Source organism: Canis lupus, chromosome 28 (assembly GCF_011100685.1).
Source record: "Canis lupus familiaris isolate Mischka breed German Shepherd chromosome 28, alternate assembly UU_Cfam_GSD_1.0, whole genome shotgun sequence".
Classification (NCBI taxonomy): Eukaryota; Metazoa; Chordata; class Mammalia; order Carnivora; family Canidae; genus Canis; species Canis lupus.
This window is the reverse complement of record NC_049249.1, coordinates 17,241,169-17,263,338: the sequence shown is the minus strand read 5'-3', so window position 1 is coordinate 17,263,338 and position 22,170 is coordinate 17,241,169. Positions and strand designations below refer to the sequence as shown.

The 22,170-nt window shown below is 43.1% G+C and overlaps 1 protein-coding gene across 2 annotated transcripts in view; it reads right to left on the bottom strand.

Moving 5' to 3' along the window:
• The window catches only part of SORCS3 (sortilin related VPS10 domain containing receptor 3), a 581,611-nt gene that overhangs the window by 420,812 nt on the left and 138,629 nt on the right, over window positions 1-22,170 (bottom strand). The gene's annotated exons all lie outside the window — the stretch shown is intronic.

The window sequence follows — 22,170 nt, the reverse complement described above, 5'->3', positions numbered from 1 at the left end:
GAAAGAAACCCAGGAAAGTGTGTGCACTGGGAGCCAAGTAAAGTGTTCCAAGGGGGAAGGAGGGATCAGCTGTGTGAAGTGCTGCTGATAGTTCATAGATGAAGACTGGATCATTGGATTTAGGTGAGGGGGCACTGCAGCAGCCTCCAAAATCACTAGTTTACTTAATTTCTTAGTTTCTTAATTTCTTCACCCCTCTTCCATCCTTACACCAGAATGAACCTTCTAAAGCAGAGGCTCAATCCTGTTACCTACTGCCAAATAGTCTCCATTGGCTTCACACTGCCTTTAAAATCAAATCCAAATTCTTCAGCATGACTCAGAAGGTTTTCTGAACCTGACACCTCTTGACATGTTAACCTTCTTCTAGGGACCCCTGGATGGCTTAGTGGTTGAGTATCTGCCTTTGGCTCAGGTCGTGATCCAAGGTCCCAGGATAGAGTCCCACATTAGGCTCCCCACAGAGAGCCTGCTTCTCCCTCTGCCCATGTCTCTGTGTCTCTCATAAAACAAACAAACAAACAAACAAACAAACACCTCCTTCTAGAGCCACTTTCCCAAATGACATCTAAATTCCAGCCACACTGGAATACCCATTTTTCTCCCTGTTCCCTGCTCCCGGGCTTTGGCACAGGCTCTCTCCCCTTCTTGAAAGTCCTTCATCCACTCTTCACCTGCCAATCCCCTTCTCGTTCCTCAAGGCCCAGCTCAAATGTCATAAACACTCTCATACCCCACCTGTCCTCTAGGATAGAATGGATTCCCTCTTCATCCATGTTCCTCTAACTTGTTGCACATACTTCCAATTATGCTACTTGCCAGATTAGATGAGAATTTTCTATTTCCTTATGTATGTCTATCATCAGGCCATGCGCTACTTCAGGACAGGGACCCTGATTTTCTCGTTATTGTGTTGTAAGAGTATTATTATGCACTTCCCACAGCCAATGAAGACACAACACAGTCACTGAATTGGAACTATTGCCATAAGTGTTCGGAGGAGGAGATGAGTCTGGTCTGGGGTAATCAAGGTCCTCAGAGAGGAAGAGAGGTATAAGTGAAGATCTTCAGAGATGGGAGGAAAATGGGAAGTTCTCGCCCTCTTCTTTTGGAATATTTGGTAAATGCCTTCAAGGGTGTCTTTTCCTTAGATAACTTATGCAGCCAAGTCTCTCCAGAAGGAAAATTCAAGGTAGTTTGGGAGAGAACTTTATGAAGATCTACAAGAGGTTAAGAGAAAGAAGACACAAGGGCAAGAAGGGAAGATAGTGAAAACAATCTTCTAAGTATGACTGTGTTCAGTTTTAAACAGCTGTTTTTCTGTAAGGACTTCTAGAAAAGATAAAGATATATACCTATACCCGATGGGATGTAGGTTAAATGAAAATACTAGATCTAATGACAAAAGCATGACTTGACCAAGTAGGGTGGCTTAGAGAAGAACAGAATAAATCAGAAGAAGCAGAGGTGGGCCACTGATAATATCCTGAGCACCTACTAAGTGCCTAACACTGTGCTTGATGCTCTATGGGCATTACACAGATAATTGAAATAAGCACAGTGAAAAGGTGATGCCCTTATCCACATAATCCCAATGAGGAAATCATCCAGTTGGTGCCCAGCACAGATGTGTCTATTCTTGCCTGATCCAAGTAAGAGATAAGAGATTCAAAAATTAGTAAGTATTAGTCATCCCTATTTAAAACAGGGCTATTGTTAAGAAAGTACTTTGCAGAATTTAGTTGCTGAATAAGGTAAGTGACAGATCAAGGAAATGGAAATACAGTGTTGTTGAAACAAGAAGCTTGTGGAAAATGGTTGTTGAATAGTAGCAGGTTGTTCTGGTTTTGTATAACTAGCCATTAAAAATTAATTAAAAATCCATTCACTCTCATTCCCTAAGGGACTTTGAAAATGAGAGAGACAATCATCTCCTGGAAATGATTTAGGTAGCATGAAGCCCAGTAACGGGGATGGGGCCAAATGACCCCAGAATTCCCTGCCAATGTCTGTATTCCATGATGATAGTTCACCAGAACTAGAGTTCATTAGCTCAAGGTGTGCCATTAACTAGGAGTCTGAGTTCATACTTTCCTATGTGCCTATCACCACCTCCAGCTGACCACCACCAACACCCCCTGAGGAGGGGACCAAGGGCAGGAATAGATGTGAGCAGAGGAAAGATGAAGTGCTGGCCCCAAAGCCACTGGAGTGAAGCTTCCAGAGATAATCTTCCAACGTAAAGGAAAATATAAGCAATCTGTTTCCCTGGGAAAGGAACAAAAGTTCCAAACCAGTCTTGGTGTGTAATCCACATTCTGCCAACTACTCTCTGTATGACCTTAGACAAAAGGCTGACCCCAAGGAGCCTCGATGTCCTCAACTGGAAAATGAAGCCAATATCATTTCTTCCATTGGACTATTTTGAGGATTAAACAAAAGATATCTCCTGCCAGGTGCACGGTAAGCCTCAGCATGTATCAGGTCCTTCCCATCCTGGTTTGTCTCTGAGAAAACCAGGTCATTTGCCATCAGAGTAGAAAAATGCCATGTCCCAAGAGGGAGCATGTCACTTCTTTAGTGATGACAACTTGAAGCTTACAAATAAAGAGCAACCTCGCCAGGCCTCTCACTGATGTAGAGATGAAAGCCCAGAGCATTCCCTGAGTGCTGGTGCTTACTTTATGTGGACATGCATTGACAGCCTCAGCAATGGAAAGATCACAGGTCCATCAAGTCCATTTTGCCTGGTGTATGATCTTACCCACTTGTCTCTTTTCATTTGAGGGTCTGTCTCTGCCAATCCCGCCAGCAGGAGCATGCACTCTCCTTCCTTCTGCCACTCCTGTCAGGGGCATCTTTCCTTCTTGGATCTCAGAAGCTGAAAGAGCTCTCAGCCAAATCATTATAGCTGCTGACCCCAGTGGATTTTCTGGGGATCAGCCATTCCCCAGATTGGAAGTAGCGATCAGCCTGAGGTGCTTCAAATAAGTCCAAGAGCAGGGACTGAACTAGATTGTAAGATACCTCATGGCAAATACAGCAGCTGTCTTATTTGTTCCTTTATCTTCAACACCTGGGACAGTGTCTGGAACACGTGCGTGCACACACACACACACACACACATACACACACTCTCACACATCTATCCCATGTTTACAAGGGCAGAACATATGATCTATCACAACTCATCTTTTATCCAACCCTACAAATTACTCTCTCATGGGCTATGCACTGTGCTAAACATTGTGAGAGATGGAGAGACAGAAGACACAAAGTTCCTTGCACTTTCAGTGCAAGAAGAGAGATTAGTATTTACACAACTTTCACCTTTGGTGAAAATTGGAAATGGTCTGACTTATACCAGGCTAGACACATTCTACCTAATGGTTCATGTGAGTCTCACAATAACCCTGCAAGGATGACATATAATAGTAATATTAATTAATAGTAATAATTATTTCCAAACTGGGACGGACTAGAGGATGACCTCCATGAAAATGTTTACAAGGGGTAATATTTGAGCTAGCTTATTTTAGAAGGTGAAGAAAGCAAATGTGTTTTTGTTTTTGGCTAAGGATGCATCACAAGAAAACACAAGGAGGCTAGAATTGTGAGTCATATTTCAGGACCAGAAGGTGGTCTACTTCAGGTGCACAGAGAAAGAGATGAAGACCCAGACTGGAGTCTGATAATGATGGTTTCAAATGCCAGGTGTGTAAACTTCCTAATGTTTCTGTAACAGATCGTCACAAATGTAGGAGCTTAAAACAATACTACTGTATTATGTTACAGTTTTGGAGATCAAAATCCAAAATGGGTTTCAGTGGCTAAAATCAAGGTGCCAGTTAGGGCATGTTTCTTTATCCCTTCTTGAAATTGTAGGGAAGAAACCATTTTCCTGCCTTTCCCAGATTCCAGAAGTTATACCCATTCCTGGCCTGTGGCTCCTTTCCATCTTCAAAGCTAGAAATGGCTCACTTTTTCTCACATTATATCAGTCTCTCACTGTTTCTCTCTTTCTCTTCCTCTTCCCTCTTTAAGGATCCTTCTTAAAGGATCAGCCAGAGAACTCCAAGATAATCTCTTTATCTTCAGCTCAGCTGAATACAACCTTATTTCCATTTACTATCTTAATTCCCCTGCATCATGTAACCTAATATAATCACAGATTCCAGGCATTCGTATGTGGACATCTTTGGGAGGTCACTATTCCGCCTACCACGCCAGGTTAAAGAGTTTCTACTCCACTCAGCAAACAGGTCCAGATATCTAAGTGCTTGAGCAGGTGAATGATTTGTTGGTACCCATGTTCTGGAAACAAAACTGTCAGAGTATGAAGGGTGGATCAGTGAAGAGGAAAAACAGGGAGGCCAGTGAAAAGGTTACTGCAATAGTCCAAACCTAAGAGATAAACTATCTGAACTGAGGCAATGACAAAGGGAAAGAAAATAAGGAGGAAAAAAATGCTATGAAAATTTTTGCTAAAAATTGCAAATGGGGCATAATTGAAAAGAATGGAATCCAGGATGCATCAGAGGTTTCCCAGAAGTTAATGTGCTTCATCGTAATTTGAAGGTGTGTGCTTGAATCCAGCTCCAACAAGTGTTACTACAGGAGGACCATCTTGCCTGCTTTCATAACTTAACACTCATTTCATGCCCCAGGTTGGTGGGATGAGTTTCCAACTCAATTTTCTGAATCTATACATTCTCCCTTTCTTTGGAAACATGCTTATGGCCAAGTTCTCCCTCTACCCACTGTTGCTCTTGCCCATCTACCTAAGAGATGGACAGGCATTTCGTTATTGCCTAACCAACTGCCTAAACTTCTAAGAACATCCACCCCTTAGATTAACATTTCTTGGCCTCAGCACATATCTGGTCACCTCTTCAGCACATTCACAAACCATTTGCCTAGATCTCACTTGTAGGTTGCCCAGATCACCATGTTCATCCTGAGTTGGTTTTGTTCTATATCTTGACCCAGGATGGCTGAGAATTGGGCCATGACAACCACATTTTAGGGCATAACAGATGAGGGGCTGCTCCATTCTTATAGCAGGGAGTAGAGAGGGGGAATAGATTTTAATTTGTTCAAGTTCTTGAGCAAGCACTTAGTCAATGTGTACAGGTCTATATCGTATATACTAGTAAAAGGACCATCCATTCAAGCAAGAGAGTGCTTGTAAATCCCAGACATTAGAGGTAAAGAATATTTAGTGTGTAATCAGGGCCATACTATACCTAGAGAAGAATTGCTCCCCTCTGGTCTTTTATTGTTGCCAGCATTCCCCTAGCAGCCAAACCAACGTCCCCACTAGAAAGTTATCTGGATCACCTAAAATAACACAAGTCTAGACTCTGTCTCCATATAACTCCTTGAAAAGGAGCAGAACTTCCAGCAGCTGATGGTGGATGATTTAAGGGTCCTCTCTCATGTAGCCTAGGACATAATAACAAAGAACACATAATTTATTTGTATTGATTCACCAGCACACATTTGATCATATCTCCTTGTCCTTCCTTTTGCTAAGAATCCATGGCCACGATCCTGAGAAATTTATCTTTTGCAAAATATCTCTGTAAAAAATAAGTTCCTCACATATCTTAGCTATAGCAAAGGAGTCCAGCCAGGAAGGCTTGCCAAGGAAAAGGCGAAAGGGAGCCGACAGGCCTTCTTGTGTACTGACTCTGGTCTAAACAATCTCCCTCCACGATATGAAACAGAAAACTAAAGCCTTAGTTTTTCCAACAGGGACCATTAGATATAAAAAAAGAATTTGGGTACAGATCAGATTCCTGTTTTAGAGGAATAAGGAGTAGAGAGAGCCTAGGCTGGTCAGGAGCAGAAACAAGTTTGGACCTTGTGACAGACTGAGGTGGCATGAAAATGCCCAGGTGTTCAGCACTGTTTCCATTTAACCTTGAATGCATAACCTTCTTGTACTGAGCATCTACTATGTACGTGGTTCTGCTCCAGAAGCTAGAATAAGTTAGACATAGTTTCTTCTCTCCAGAGATTCTCAATCCAATGGGGGTGGGGAGCAAGTAAACAAATATTTACTGTGATTTCTGCACTAATGAGTGTGCTTAACTGCACTAACTCAAGGACTCTAGTGACACTTTTAATCCTACAGTACAGGGGCTCCTCCCAGTCCAGAATGCAACAGGAAACAGTGGAGAAAAAGAAATGGCTTGGCATTTTGACCAGGATGATCAACATGGATGGGCACAAGGAACTTTAAACCTGATGTTGAACGTCCTGAGTGATCACGCAGAAAGGAGCCATTTGCTTTGAAACTGCTGTATCCCTTGGTGTCCCATAGAGACGTGGCAGCAACAGGATCCTCACCTTTAGCCTATTTAGTTGCCCCTGGCATTGAGGAGACTGGTCTAGAAGACCCCAGAGGGCACATAAACCCTCCCTCATGTGTTCCCCGCTCCCTGTCTCTCTCTGCCTTCCAGGATCCCCCCAGCCACTCTTCAGGCGTCAACTCCAGTTTGCCACCGTTGGCAGAATCTTCCATTACCACAGCCATACACATCTCTCCATCTGTGGTCAAGTTATTTCTCACCATCTCCCATCTCATGCGTTTATCTTACAACTTGACCTCAACACTTCTCCCACTCAGTGGTGGAGTTCATGTCCCAGATCTTCATTACTGCCCCAACCAACAGTGTATAGGGGAAGTCGTACTAAGTGACTTCCAAGGCTACACTGTGTGCCCTTAGGATGGTCATTCTCAGGGTCCCAATGCCACACGTGAGGAAGTATCAACCAGCCCGCAGCAGGAGAGACCACATGCAGGAGCCCCAATGTTTCAGCCCACAGCCCAGCCCAGGACCCAGTGGAGAGGAAGCATCAATCACCAGACATAAGAGAAGACAGCCTCCGATGACTACAGCCCTCGCCAACAAGTCAGTCTTGGCTTTGACTCATTCAGTGAGGCTCCAGACATTGCATACCTCATGCTTGATCAAACTCCTTGACCCACAGAATCCAGGAACATAATTAAATGTTGTTCTTTTGTATCACTAAGTTTCAGGGTGGTTTGTTATACAGAAAAGGTACCTAGCGTAACATTCAAAAAACATATGCAGCATTTAAGGCAGAAAGTCATTAGACATATGGAATTATTTTTCAAATGATTTGATTCACAAAGCCCTAACTTCCATAGGTGGATTATATACTTCTTGAGAGAACACATTAGAACCTCACGGGCATCTTCCACAGGCATACTAAATACCAGATGCCCTGCAGAATAGTCATCAAGGACCCCTCAGACCTATCCCCTCCTTGAGGAATGCCAGATCTCAAAGAGCACGATCATTCCCCTCAGCATTCAAGCCAAACATCCTGCTATATTCCTCCCCAAACCACATGCAACCCCACCCCACTCTTCCACTCCTGGGGTTCATCTCCCACCCTTCTATGCAGTCCCACCTCTTCCCCAAGTTCAAACCCTCATCCTCTCTCATGAGCACTATTGCAATTACCTCCTTCTGGTCTTCCCGCCTCTAGTTGCACAAGCCTCTGTTCTGCAAAGTGCCAGGCTGCCTTCCTAACATTCAGATATGATCTGGCCATTCTCAAACTCCTCCCTGACTCCCTACTGCCTGTGTGGTAGAATCAACTGGGACTGGCGAGGCATGAGGACCTTGTCCACCTGCCCTGACCCAGGTCTCTATGTCTCTATCTCTATTCCCTGTAACCAACCCTTCACCTTGGGCTCTATTTTCTGGGTTACTCATCTGAGCCAAACAACAGAACATGATTTGAGTGACTTTTTCCAATTTTCTTCACGATGGCACATAACCACAGCATTCGGGCTTAATTTATGCACTCTCATATTCTCTGGTCTCCGTCTCTCTGTCTCCATCTTACTCCCAGCTGAATTATCTTACAGAGCCCTCTCTAGAGCCTAGGGCTGCGCTCTCCAATACCACAGCCATTAGCTATACATGCTTATTTAAATCTAAATAATGAAAATTAAGTAAATAAACAAAATTGAGTAAATAAAAATTAATAATTCAGTTCCTCAGTCACACTAGTCACATCCTAAGCACTCAGCAGTTGCATGGCTAGTGACTCCTATTATACTGGACACAGCAGATCACACATCATCTCTATCATTGCACAAAGTTCTGTTGAATAGTGTTGATCCTGAGATCCTTGACTAAGAGTTGTTCTTAAAATGTAGTTCCCTATTTTCTCACCTAAAATGCAGACTTTAAATCCCCATTACTCGTGTAATGGAGAGCTAGCTTCTCCATGTTTTCCAGAATCTATGCCCTTTTCTTCTGGGAACAATACGTCTTAGGGGAACCAGTCTCTTCCCCTGATGAGCCATATGGTTCAGGCAGCACAGACCAAGGCACTGACCCTATCCTCAGCTTGAGGAGCTCTATTTATCCTAAGCCAATCATTCACCCCAGTCCCATGGTATAGTGATTGGTTCAGGGAAAAATGGGTTACCAAACTGGAACCAATGACATCCAAGATGAGTCTTGCTGGGGCTTCTGGGAAATAGAAGCATCCCCTTCCTTCCTCAGGTAAGATCAGAAAAGACCCATGTCTTCTGAATAATATGGACTGAAGGTGTGAGTTCTATGATACTATGACCATTTTGCTATCTTGAAAGGAGTGCCTGAAGTTGCTGAGGGAACACTGTGTGAGAGCTGAGGATGCAGCCAACACTGCATAAACCAGAGGAGAAATACAGGAATGCATGTCCTTGCATTTGAGCTGCTGTATCAACCCTGACCTGAAGCTACTAACCTCTAGTCTTTTATGTCCAAAAAGCCAGCAAATCCTTTCTGTCTCAGTTCATCCATGTCCTTAACTATTACACTTGAACTACCCCAGCCACTCTGTAGGCCTCAGGGCAAAGTCAGCTCTCCCACAAGGCCTGCTCAGACTTCTCAGGACAGACTGTTACTCCTTCTTTTATATGACCCTCAGTGCATCCCAGCATCACAGCAACTCCTTATTAGATTGTGATGTTAATTTTTTTAAAGATTTTATTTATTCATGAGAGAGAGAGAGAGGCAGAGACATAGGCAGAGGGAGAAACAGGCTCCATGCAGGGAGCCCGATGTGGGACTCGATCCCGGAACTCCAGGATCAGGCCCTGAGCCAAAGGCAGACGCCTAACCACTGAGCCATCCAGGTGTCCCATGATGTTAATATTTTTTATCTTCTTACGACATTGTGAAATATTTGAAAGCAAGTTTTGAGCCTCTCGATCATTCTTACAAAGAAGTAAATAAACAAACATAGGCCTACCTGATACACATTAGATGGTGCTAAGCATCTGTTAGTAAGTATTTCTATGATAAATGGGAGCCAACTGATAAATTTCAGTTAATAGCAGTATAGTAGCAGGACTACATCCACTACTTCGTTTCACCCTCAGAGCAATCCTGTGAAGTGCCACCACTATCATTCCTTTTATAGGGATCAACCAGAGACTTGGGAATATTATGTAATTAAGCAAAGTCCCACAACACATAAGTGACAGCACTTGGTATATTCTAACTAAAAAACATGGCTCTTCCCTTCCTCCCAGTGTTTCATATCCCACATTCCTCTTGATTAAGGGTGTCAACAATTCAACAATTTCGGAATCAAGGCAGCTTGTATACACTAGAATCTCTGCTGGCTAACCCTCCCTCAAGGCTGAGTTCAAAGTCAACTGAACAAAATTATTCAAGATGGAACCATAGACTCAACCTCAAGCCAACTGTTTCTTCAGAGCTCAGTGGTTAAGGAAGACACGGGAAACCTCAGGTCAAGCATGATGGCAGCATGAAAGACGTCAGCTCTCTGGAAGCAAGGACCATGATACTTCTTCTGCAGTCTCCTCCCACCTCTTGGCTCTCCTGATGCCCAGGCTCCACCTGTACATTTTGAGTCACACTCACTTTCAGTTTCTGCCTCCAGACCACATACCTGGCAGGTCTTGGATGGCAGGCTCTAGTTTTTCTTCTAAAATTGGGATTTTGACTCAAAAGAGCAGGCTCAGTGTGAGTTACAGGTGATCTAGTGGAAAGGAAGGAACACACACACACACACACACACACACACACGTCTCCCACCGTCCAGGACACTGAAGGGTCCAGATGGACAAACAGTTCAAGGTATGGTTCTTCTCCAAGGAAAAGTTAAGCCCAGAATTACAGGAAAGAGATCATTCAACCAACCAGCATGTACCCAATACCTAAAATGCGCCAAGGGCTTCTCAGGTGTTGTGGATGTATGAGGGAAAGATGAGGCACCTACTGAGACAGGTAAGTGAATGGGAAGCTGAGAGGGAGGTATGGTGGGAGGGAGAGTCAGAGACAGAAAGTGAGATGGAGATATGGTTGTATGTGCATGTGTGTTTGTATACACATATACAACATACATGTGCAACAGGTAAGAACCTCTCCAAGTGTAATTAGCAGACCAAGGAATCAGACACATTTAAGGAACTTACTAAAAAATGTAGATTCTGTTTCCCACCCTTGGTGCACTGAGATCTGTGCCCAGAGGTGATCTTCCCTCTGAAACCGCACTGGGGTTGCCAGCTGTTCAAGGGCTCTGTTTCTAAGCAGACTGGGATCATCTGTAGGAACCTCCAGAGGAGACCAGATGGCACAAGTGCCTCTTGGAAAGCTAGATTTATTTCCAGAACTCCAGTGACTCAAGATAATCAAGAACTACATGAGAAGGTCCTCCAGGAGTTACTGTCTGCAGGAAGGTGACGGGAGGCACAGGACATACAGGAGTAGGGCTAAGGAAATAGGAGCCAGAGAATATCTGCTAATGACTCCCAAATGTTTATTCCCAGCTGACCCAGAACAAGAATGAACCTCCACTTTAAGGACCTTTTGCAATGAGACCTATGGGTCAGTAGGAGTCCAGCTTCCTTTTTACTTATGAGCATCACTCAAATGCTCCAGGAGTCTCTGATTATCTCAGGCCTGAACAGCATGAGATACAGCACAAACAAATCCCACCCCTGCCTCAGTATGGCAGGATGCAGGCACTGGAGCTGACAAGCCACCAATGACAGGACATACTTGTCCCACCTCATGGAGCTCATCTTCACCAGACAGCAACACCTGCATAGGAGAGCCCCCACTGTGTGCTGAGGATGGTGGGGCTCTGGGCACATGGGAGGTTCTCAACAAATCTTTGTTGATCGGATGCACGCAAGAGCAAAGCAACTCTATATATTTTTTAAGATTTTATTTATTTATTTAAGAGAGAGAGAGAATACAAACAGAAGAAGGGGCAGAGGAAGAGGGAGAAGCAGACCCCCTGCTGAGCAGGGAGCCAGATGCGGGGACTCTGAAATCATGACCTGAGCCAAAGGCAGATGCTTAACTGACTGAGCCACCCAGGTATCCTCAGAGCAACCCTTTAAAAAAAAAAAAAGGAGCAAAGCACCCCTGAGCTCCTGGGGTATATCCTAGTGTATAAATTATTTAACAGAGAAGAAATACCCTAGAAACTGAATGTCTAGTAGTTAAAGCCCAAATCCTGAACACAAACAGCCCTGAATTCATATTCCAGCACCACCACTTCCTGTGTGCCTCCCCCACCCCAAGAGCCTCTCTCTCTACCTCTGTATGCCTGCACATCGACATCAGGTCAGTGTGCCTGTATACACGCCCGCAGTAAGGAACAAAGAATAAAACCATCAGTTCAAACTCAGTTATTGGCACACAGAAAAAATTGGGCAGCATTAGGTGGTATTAGAATTAGCTCTGGAAGGTTCCATTTCTCTTAAAAGCTAGAGGAGAGAGGGATAAGAAGTGGCAGGAGATGGAAGGTAGAGGAAGGCCATTCTAGGTAGTACCAATCTGAGAGTCCAAACAGCCCCCCAGACCAGGTTCTGTTTTCCCCAGAATCCAGCTATGGAAGCTCAGGCTCAAAGAAGCCAAGAAACCTCCACGAGTCACTCAGTGCAGAGCTGGGGTTCAAGTCCAGTTGGACCTCAAAGTCTTTGTCTTTCCTTAACACAAGGTGATATGTCAAAGCCTCTGGTGTGTCTGGAAGGTGACTGAGCAGAAGCCCATCCCCTCCTGGTCCCATGGGCACAATTAAGAATCCACTAAAGCTCACAAACTTCCTGCACACAGGACCTGGGACAGGTGTCATCAGTGTAATGTGGAAATTAGCTGAGAGGGAAAGGACAAATATAAGAAAAACAACGAGCGGAGTGATGCAGTCAGTTCTATTTTTCCTTATACTGGAAAGAACCATCTGGGTCTAAGACCCAAAGCTGTGCTTGGGTCTCACTTAAGAGTGAGAGTATCTGAAAGCAAAAAACAGATAGTTTAACCACAAAGAAATGAAGAGTGAACCAAGGCAGGACAACTACCCGGTGGCCCAACTTCAACAGAATACAGAAAAGCAAATTAACTCCTTTCTGAAATGCCAGAATACTATCTATTTGAATTAGCAAAAATTAATTTTGAAGCTATGAAGTATACACATATTCTAAAGAAACAAGTATTCTCTCTACTGTATGCTGGCCCAAGCCTGCCAGGGAACATTCTTGCAGAATGACAAAGCTATTTATGCCCATTACTCTGCTAATTCCACTTTGGGTAATATACTTTTATATTCCAAAGAAATCATTCAAAAGTAGAAAAGAAAAAAGCTATTTGTATGGAAATATTCCTAACACTGCCATCCCTCACAGGGGGAGAGAAAAAAAAAAAAACAATTAAACAACCTAAACACCCAACAGCACAGACATATTCGAGCAATTAATAGCATACTCTATGATGGATTCCACATTGTTTCTGCAAATTGAACATTGAAGCTACATGCTTAGATTAATACAGGGGGGAAAATGCAGAAACATACTAAGCCACAAATTAGAGCAAAGAGTGTGCTGATGCTTATTATAGCTACATATAAATATGTATATCTACTGAGAAACCTGTTTGGTATTAATGAGATTATATTCTATAAAGTTATATACATAATGAAAAACTGGTTTTCTTTTAGGTATTGACTTAGCCCAAGGCCTACCTTCTTAAAAGTATGTCTGTTTAATATGTAATTGTGGCAATGCAAATACGTATCCCTTTATAGATGATCATAAATGACAATCAAGACAGAATAATATTTTTAAATGAATGGTCATGATGAATCTACTTTGGATATCAATTTCAAATCCTTATTTATTTATATTTAAATGTATCCAAGAATGCTATGTTACAGGATCCCCAGTGGCCAACTTCCACTACTGTGGTTTGCCATTATTAACCGCTGTGCTTTAGTCAATGTATCAACAATCATCTCCTGTTAATACTGTTTCTCTGTCCTGGCTCTTCTTTCAGATTGCAAGCTTTTTGAAAATAGGGACTGTGTCTTCCCTTTTCTTCCAAGTGTATCCACTGAGAGCATCTCTGAACTTATCATTCACAGACGGGGGCTCAATTAGGATTTCATGATGAAGACAAAGGAAGAGAAAAGGAAGAACAATTATCAACTATATTTACAAGATGTAATAATGCTGGAAGACTAAAAATAGGAGCTACGTACAAATAACACTTGCTGTGTTTTATTTTCGCAAAGGCCTAGAAGCAAATAAAATATTCTCCATATTCATTCATCGATAAGTCATATTCAGAATGTGCTAGTGATACGAAGATAAATTAAACCTGGTCCTGCCTGCACTTCCCCCCGAGTATTTCACATTTAGTGAGTCTGATACAGGAACGTACAATAGCAATATAAAGAGCGTGCCTTTGATGGGTGCCAGCATGAAGTTCCGTCAGTAAAGAGAAGGCTCTCTTGGCAGGCTTCTGGGAGGAGGACTGATGCTAAGCTGAGTCTTAAGAGGATGAATACAGGGGAGTCATCAAGAGACAGTGGTTGGTGGTGGGACAGTAAGGGAGCAGCCTTCTGGACAAAGGGACCAACATCTGCAAAGGCAGAGGCATGATGATCAGGAACAGCGAGAAGATCTCAAACACAGGATTTGAGTTAGGGCCAGCTGAGGCTGCTCACCATAAGAGCCTACCTTCTGAGGAGGGTCTCACTCAATTACTTTGGGCGGTATGTGTCCTTGGAATGGGAAAAGAGGGCAGGAAGATGGGAGGGAAAACACATAGAAAAGGCCAGTGACACATCACTGAAGGGAGAGATGGCAGAAAGCATCTGAACACCGTCTCCGACATGAAAGGAAAGCTGGTTTCATTTCCTCAACATGCCTTGAGACTCAAAACACCACCACTCCCACTACAGCAAGGGCCTAGCAACTTGGAAGCTACTCAGACAAGAGATATTCCAGCAGGATGTTACGTGATTGAGAGAGAACACAGACCAATTTCTCCATGGTAAATTGTAAAGTTACTCTGGAAGAGTGTGGGAAAAAAAATCACACGTTTTCCTAAACAACTCAGAGAAACCCCTCCAAAAAAATCTGACTCCCCCAGATACACTTTATCAATGAAAGAGGCTTTTTTTCCTGCTCAAAGAAGCAGATTTTAAAATATCTAACGTGTTGACAATAATGATCAAAGGAAAATATCCTCTTTCTTTCCTCCTCAACAAACCTATGAAAATACTGTTGTCCTGGTTACAAATTTTGTTTCATTGCAGAGACGGATTATTTTCCTTTAACATAACTTTTGGCCAGCCCACAGGGTCTTCAGTGGAATATTCTCATTTGGGGCCATCAGCACCACCCACCCAGGAAGAGAGACCCAGAGGTACAGGAAGGACCAATCCAATTGTCCAGCCTTGAAGAAAAGAAAGTCTCTCTGTGCTGAGGATGTGTGATATGCTCACACCTAGTCACACTGGATATTAACTGAGGTAGCCACAGAAATGCAACATCTGGGGTTCAATCATTTGACAAATATTAATGAAGCCTCCTCTATGTTCTAGCCACCAAGCTGTGTGTGTGTGTGTGTGTGTGTATGCACATAAAATAACCTGTCCCCTTTCTCAGGGAGTATTAAATGTAAAGATGTAAAGAGTAAAGATGAGACTTGTAAACTAGACAAAGAAATAAATGTATAATTACAATGAAGTTTCTGAATTAAAAAAAATAGTAAAAGGGCTGTCACATCCAGAGATCAGACGTGCCCTTTAAATGGATCATGAGAAGCAGTTGGTCACTCAAAGAACAGCAGAAAGAAAATCACAAAAAAAAAAAAAAAAAGAAAGAAAAAAGAAAATCACAGCCCTCGCAATGAATGACGGCGGTGGAGGCCCTGAGGCTGAGAAGGCCCTGGCACCCTAAAGAAACCAAAAGAAGTCAGTGAAGCTGGTGAGTGGCAGATCAAAGTGAGATAAAACTGCAAAGGGGGTGAAGCAGGCAGGGGCCTTGTAGAACATGGAAAAAAGAAAACTATCCTAAGGATAATTTGGGAGCTAAAGACCAAGATGCAGGTGTCTTCGAGGTAGAGGTTGAGGCAAAGATGGCTCTAGAGAAAAAAAAGAGGTAAGTTCTTCCTTCTGTTGCTTAAAAAAAAAAGAAAAAAGAAAAAAGAAGCCTTAAAATTCAGATTCCCACCACCCACCTGTAACACCCTCATCGATAGGAAACTGGAGGTGAAACTGGCCCACATTTCCTCCCAAGTCAACTACTCTGGCTATCCTTTGGGAGGCTCTGCGGGTTCCTCTTTCCCAGCTGAGATTCCCAGGGAGCCACAGAGTGTTTCCCTACTATCTGCTCCCCCAGCCCTGCCACAGGGCACCCACCAGCCCCAAGCTTCATCCAGACCATCTGACAAGAAGAATCTGATTTTTGGCTGAATGGCTTCTGTAGGGGGCTGGGCTGCTCAGGCTCTAGTCTCTCCCATCCTTACGCACTCAGGGCACAGCGTTATTACTCACTGGAGTATTTCAACACCATGTGTTGTTATTATTTAAGAAAACAAAGCTTTTTATTTTTGGAATCATGAGCCAAGAGTGGAGGTGGAAAATAGAAAGGAAGTCATATTTTTGAGTGGAAGAGGTTTTATTTGCTATTTTAACTGAGATAATACAACAAAATCTAGGTCAGAGTTTTTTTCTTACTGTTTTGACTAAATTAATAAGAAGAGTTTCTATAGCAAACAAAAGCCTGGCATAAGGTGGGGACTGAGCTTGGGCCAGGATGCGCCCCCTTCCCCAGCCTAACATGGATCTGCGGGGCAGCTCTCTGAGACAGATGGAAGTCTCCACTACCCCACACATCTAACTCTTGAGGCTGCTACTACCAGGTTCATCTTTTCTGATGCATATCTCTGGGGCAGGCAAGTTCCTTGGTCTCCAAATATCAATCGCTTCACTGCTACCAGCTAAAGCCTGCAGCCCTCGGTCTAGAATGCAAGGCCCTCTGCTGTCTGGCTCTCTCACCACCTCCCCAATCTACTCTCCTAAAGGAACCTCTGCTCTCCATTAACTCCCCGCTTCTGATCCCCATCCAGCTCTAACTCTTCCTTCCCCATTCCATAAGGCTCATCCTCAACCCCAGTCCCTCTCTAGAAACCCAGTGAGTAGGACAGAAAGTACAGATGTAGGTGGAATCTGTGACTCTGCCACTTGTAGCTGGGTGACTTTTGGCAAGTATTTAACTTCTGCAATAAGCCTCAGTTCCCTCCTCTGGAAACCAAGTAGGAGGCCCCTGCATTTCAGGCAACTGTGGGGAAGAAAGGAGGCAAAGCACTATTCCTCCTTTGTGCCTCATATCAAGTTCCCTCTCTTCTCAGAACCCAGCCTCTGCTGCCCCACGCTTTTTCCTCATACATGTGCACTTACTGCAATAACCATCCTGTCCTGGTGGTGACTATTTGCAGGTCTGACACCAAGAAGCTGGGGCCTCTGAAAGCAGACACTCTGGCTTTCCACCTCTGTATTCCCAGGAAATGAGCAAATAAAGGAAGGTATCAAACACCTGGCCCAGCCCCTACCACACAAAATGTGCCACTAAATATTTTCCTTTCTTATATGGTATTTTAATATGTTGTCTTGTGTTGGAATTGTTGTGTGCATGCCTTATGGCTTTCACTGCATTTTAAGTTCCTTGAAGCCAAGGACATGTTTTAGTCATTTTTTTTTCATTTATTTTTAAAGTTTACATAGAGTAAAACTTACTTATTTTGGAGTATAGTTCTTTGAGTTTTGACAAATGCATCCCGTTGTATAACTACCCATCTTAGACATTTTTAGTTCTCTCTGCGTACTTTATCTCTCTATAAGTGTTTACCGAGTAAGTGAACAAAAACTGAACAAACGAAATAATAAATGGGGCACCTGTGTGGCTCAGTGGTTGAGCATCTGCCTTTGGCTCAGGTCATGATTCTGGGGTCTTGGGATGGGGTTCCACATCAGGCTCCCCGCAGGGAGCCCCTTCTCCCTCTTCCTATGTCTCTGCCTCTCTCTGTGTGTCTCTCATGAATAAATAAATAAAATCTTTTTTTAAAAAAGGAAATAATAAGCATACAAATACTTGCTGGGAAAGTTTGCACAATATCCACCTGGAGAGTTCTTGAATCACAGCAAATCCATGGGCTCAAATTCTAACTGCTCCACCAACTTTCTACAAAGCAATTACTTAATATCTATCTGAAATCTTTAAAAAAACACTTGTACCCTCTAGCCCAGTATGTATGTTTCTAAGACAATGTACAGACAAAACACTCAGATGCCCACAGTGGTTTAGGTTCCAGGAAGAACAGATTAGCATTGTTTATAACAGCAAATTACCAGAAACAACATGAACACCAACAATCAAGAAAAGGTTAATTATGGTACTTCCATATGATGAGATAAAATCGTATGCTCATATACATATTTTACAGTATTGAATATAATGTACAATTGTGCAACATCAAGTGTAAAACGCAATCTATAAAACACTATATAATACAAATGTTTTAAATACATATGCATATTTGTACATTCTGTATAAAGACAATGTGAAACAAAAAAAATTTATATAAAGTATTAACCTAATTTCACAGAATAAATGCTCATATATGCAGACATAATCATCAATGCATGATAGTGGATATTTATTTTCATTACATATTTTTATATTTTCTAATTTCTTACAATAGATACTCTAATTTCTTTTATAATCAGAAATGTTCTAAAAATAGTCTTTAAAGGCCTTTATTTCTGCTTTAAAAATCTCATAACCTTTATTTCATCTCTAGATGATTCAGTGGTGGCTAAATTTTAACATTCAATATGTGGCATATGGCTCTGCTGAAATGAGAGGGTGCTTTTCTGTCTGAAGCATGTTCAGAAATAACCCGTCCCACTGGTGGGTGACACATTTCCTGCACACCTACAGGAAGCAGACCCTGTGCCAAGGGGCTGAGGCTTCCACGGTGGTGACATCAGGGGAACGTCAGATAAAGGATGCTGGGCAGAGTCTGGGACGTGTAGAATGGCTTCACCCTCACCACCAGCAGGTGCCTGACTTCTCTTAGCTCGAGACCACGCCTCTTTCCCTTCTGCATCCCCAGCAACTCACAGAGTGGCCAACCCACACAACAGACAAGCACAAAGCGCCTGTTAAATGAGGATGGGTGAGACATGAGTAAGAGCTGGGAAATAGGAGAGGGAAGATATACTCTGAAAGTACAGAGGGTCTTGCTTTCCTGGAAGACACACGTGGCCAGCTGCCTGTAGTGATGGCCCCAACTGTCACACCTCTCGGCACCCCATGTTCATTTCAAGTTGTGACTTGCAGCTTCTGTCGTCAAGAGCCAGAAACTGTTACCCCATCCTTTGAATCTGGGTTGGTTTTGACTTGTTCTCTCCCCTCTCTAAAGAGGTGCTGGGCCTGAGCCTAGGCCCGAAGAGACACTGTGTTTCTACTTGCTCTTTGAGACCCCTGCCTACCCACCAGGAGCACACTCGTGGGTTAGCCTGCTGGAAGGGAGACACTCAGCTGGCCACCACACGGGAGCCCAGCCACTGGCTGGTGTGTGGAGGAGAGCGGATGCATGAGGAATCCCAGCCAAGACCAGAACAACTGACCAGCTGGGCCCAGCCCGAATTGCTGACTCATACAGCTCCAAGCCAATTCAATGTTTTTTATAGCCACTGAGTCATGAGAGATGTGTGACAAATAGACCTTTATTTCAGCTTTTAAATCTCTATTTATATATCTTAAAGGTACCTAAAACCCAGTGCACGTAAAACAGAACTCTTGTGCTCCCTCCCAGAATCTCTAGTATTCTGGGAATGTCATGATTATCCTTCCCACTGTGTGTGACAAAAATCTAGAAATCATCTTCAAATCCCCCTTGTCTTCACCCACATGTTTCTATATCCAATGCATCAAGTTCTGTTGATTTTTCCACCTCAGGATTCTCCAATCCATTTACTTCTCAGTCTTTATCATGAACATTTCCCTAAATTACCATCAATCCATTTCTGCTGTGTGACTCTGTCTACTTACTTTACTACTCTGAGCTTCTGTTTCCTGGACTGTAAAATAGGGATAATACCAGGACCTGCCTCAGAGAGTTGTGTACGTTAATGACATAATGTATCCGAAGTGCTGAATAGGAGATCTGATAGAAAATAAGCCTTCAGTAATGTTAGTTTGTTTTCCTTATTCATATAAGTACACAGGACCCATTATGATGGGCCCCAGTCTTCTAATATACCAACAGTTGCTACCATCTTGCTTAACCTGACAGCAGTGCAAACCGCCTTCACCCAATGCCCCATTCTCTCACATACAGCTCCAAGCCAATTCAATGGCTTGGAATTCAATTTAAAGGCCTCCAGACCTTTACACATGCTTTTTCCTCCATTTGGAATGTCTTTCTCAGCCATCCATTACAGATGGACTCCTATCCATCCTTCAAAACTCGAGTCCTATTTTTACCTCCACACTTTCACCTCTCCCTGAGCCCTCCATCCAAAGCTTAGCAGTCCTCTAATCAGTCCCTTGTTCACACTATCTCCATGCTCCATATGTGTTCCCATTTGCACATTATCATAATTTAGTTCTTTATATCCATCTCTATTTATTGTTAGCTAGTTGAAGGTAGAAGCTATGTCCTTATACCTTGGCAGGTAAAATAGTGCCCAGTACACAGTATGTGCTAAATAAATGACTGGTGAGTGGTGAAATAAAGATCCATACTTATGTCCTCCGCCACCTCAAAGAAGCAGAACGTACCCTGAATCAATGGAACCAACTTCGTCTAGGAGCTTTAAGAGTCTTAGTTCTTTCAGTGCCAAAGTAACTGGCACCCATGTGGAAAATATTTGCTGTCACTCCCCCACCCAGATTCCAAATTCTAGTTCAAAGCCAAGTGCCTGTCTCCCCGCCAGGGCAGCCCACAGCTTTACTGCAAATGTTTCCCTCAGCTCTCCTCTGTGCATAACCTTAGCTATATTATTTACTACCGTGAACACCATAATATGTATTTAAATATGCTGTAAAGGTCAGACAACTGAGCCATACCCCTTCCCGGGAATCCATTTCACACCACGGCAGAGTCAGGCCTCTCAGCACTCACTCAAACCCAGATTTGAAGGTAAATTATGAAGGCTTCTTTTTTCTGGTGTGAGGACAACCTCATCATGCATCATCTTCTATGGAATAATAGCGATAAATCCATCTGTTACAAGCTAGGATAGCAGCAAGTGTTGCAAGCCACAGAATGATTTTAACTTCTGGGATGTCACCCTCACATTCACAAAGTTCATCTATAAAAATCAAGCTGAAGTGTAAAAAATAAGAAGGGAGATGGAGAAGGCGCTTGGCAGAAAGATGCTGCTTGCCCACCAGCACCAATGAGAGACACTCCCAACAGGTGATTCTTGAACTTTTAGAAGACCACTCCTGTGGCCTCCATCTGGTCTAGTTCTCCCTTTACTTTTCCTTGCTCTGAGCCTTCAGTTTGGCTCTCCTTCATTTAGAGGCTCAAAGAGTTCACAGAAATTGATGAAATGATGGATCCTCCCTCCACAGAAATATACACTCAACATACAATTTTCCACTCAACATCAGAGGCTTCGTGGATCCCCCTAAAGCCTCTTCATGGATCAAGAAACCCAAAACTCCTTCTGTGTCACCTGTAATTAAGTTCCCATTCTCTCTATGCCTAGACTTAACCTCTGGGCTCACAGAAAATCAACTCAGAGGAGTCAAGCTAAAAGCAGAAACACCTAGACTTGATCATTAGTATACTGTTTAGAATCCTAGCTCAAATCCTCTAGTCAAGGGCACCAAAGTGAAGCACTGGGACCATGGTTTGTAGCCCCCTGATAACCCCAACAGAACAGGTGCTCGTTAGATTTGAGTGGTACTGGAAAACCAAATTACTCCCATGAAGCACCTAAAAATCAGCTAGGGGTGATAGCTCATGATTTGTCTTCCCCTATTTTGTCTACTTATCTAAACCCTACTTGTTTGAATGAATTAATCTGAGTGTCTAGAGTTTATCTTTTCATAAGGCACACAGAAAGCTCACATACACCAGCCAGTCCACCTCTAGTATTTCTGGTAGAAATCAAATAAGTTTTCCCAAATCATAGGATGTGGCATCTCTTCTGGTTTCCTGATCGGTATCAATTCTCCAAATCTTATCCTATCTCTACCAGGAGCTTTGTTAACTTCTGAATACTGAATGTCAACTTTTAAAATAAGTGTATCAGGGGCACCTGGGTGGCTCAGTAGGTTGAGCATCCACCTCTTGGTTTCAGCTCAGGTCATAATCTCAGGGTCCTGAGATGGAGCTCCATGTAGGACTACACGCTCAGCAGGGGGTCTGCTTAAGGATTCTCTCTCTCTCTCTCTCTCTCTCTCTTTTTCTCTCTGTCCCTCTACCAGATTGCTTGCTCTCGCTCTCTCGCTCTCTCAAATAAATAAATCTTTAAAAAAATAAGTATATTAGGATCCCACTTCCATAATGCAGCTAAACTCATGGAAAGGGACTATACTAAGCTTAAGTTGGTGGATTTTACTAGTTATGTGACAGTCATAGAGCCCTTTCATCTACTTTAGCCTGTGTATCTGTATGATGGACATAACCAGGCACACCTTGCCTACTTCTGGGGTTTAAGAGTATGTGGGATACTGTAAATGAGGGCACCTTTATAAAAGTACCAGGTATGATAAAGAGGAAAGAAACTTATGTTCACTTTGTGCCCCTCCTACAAAGCAAGGGCCATGAAAGAAACTTTCAACAATCTATT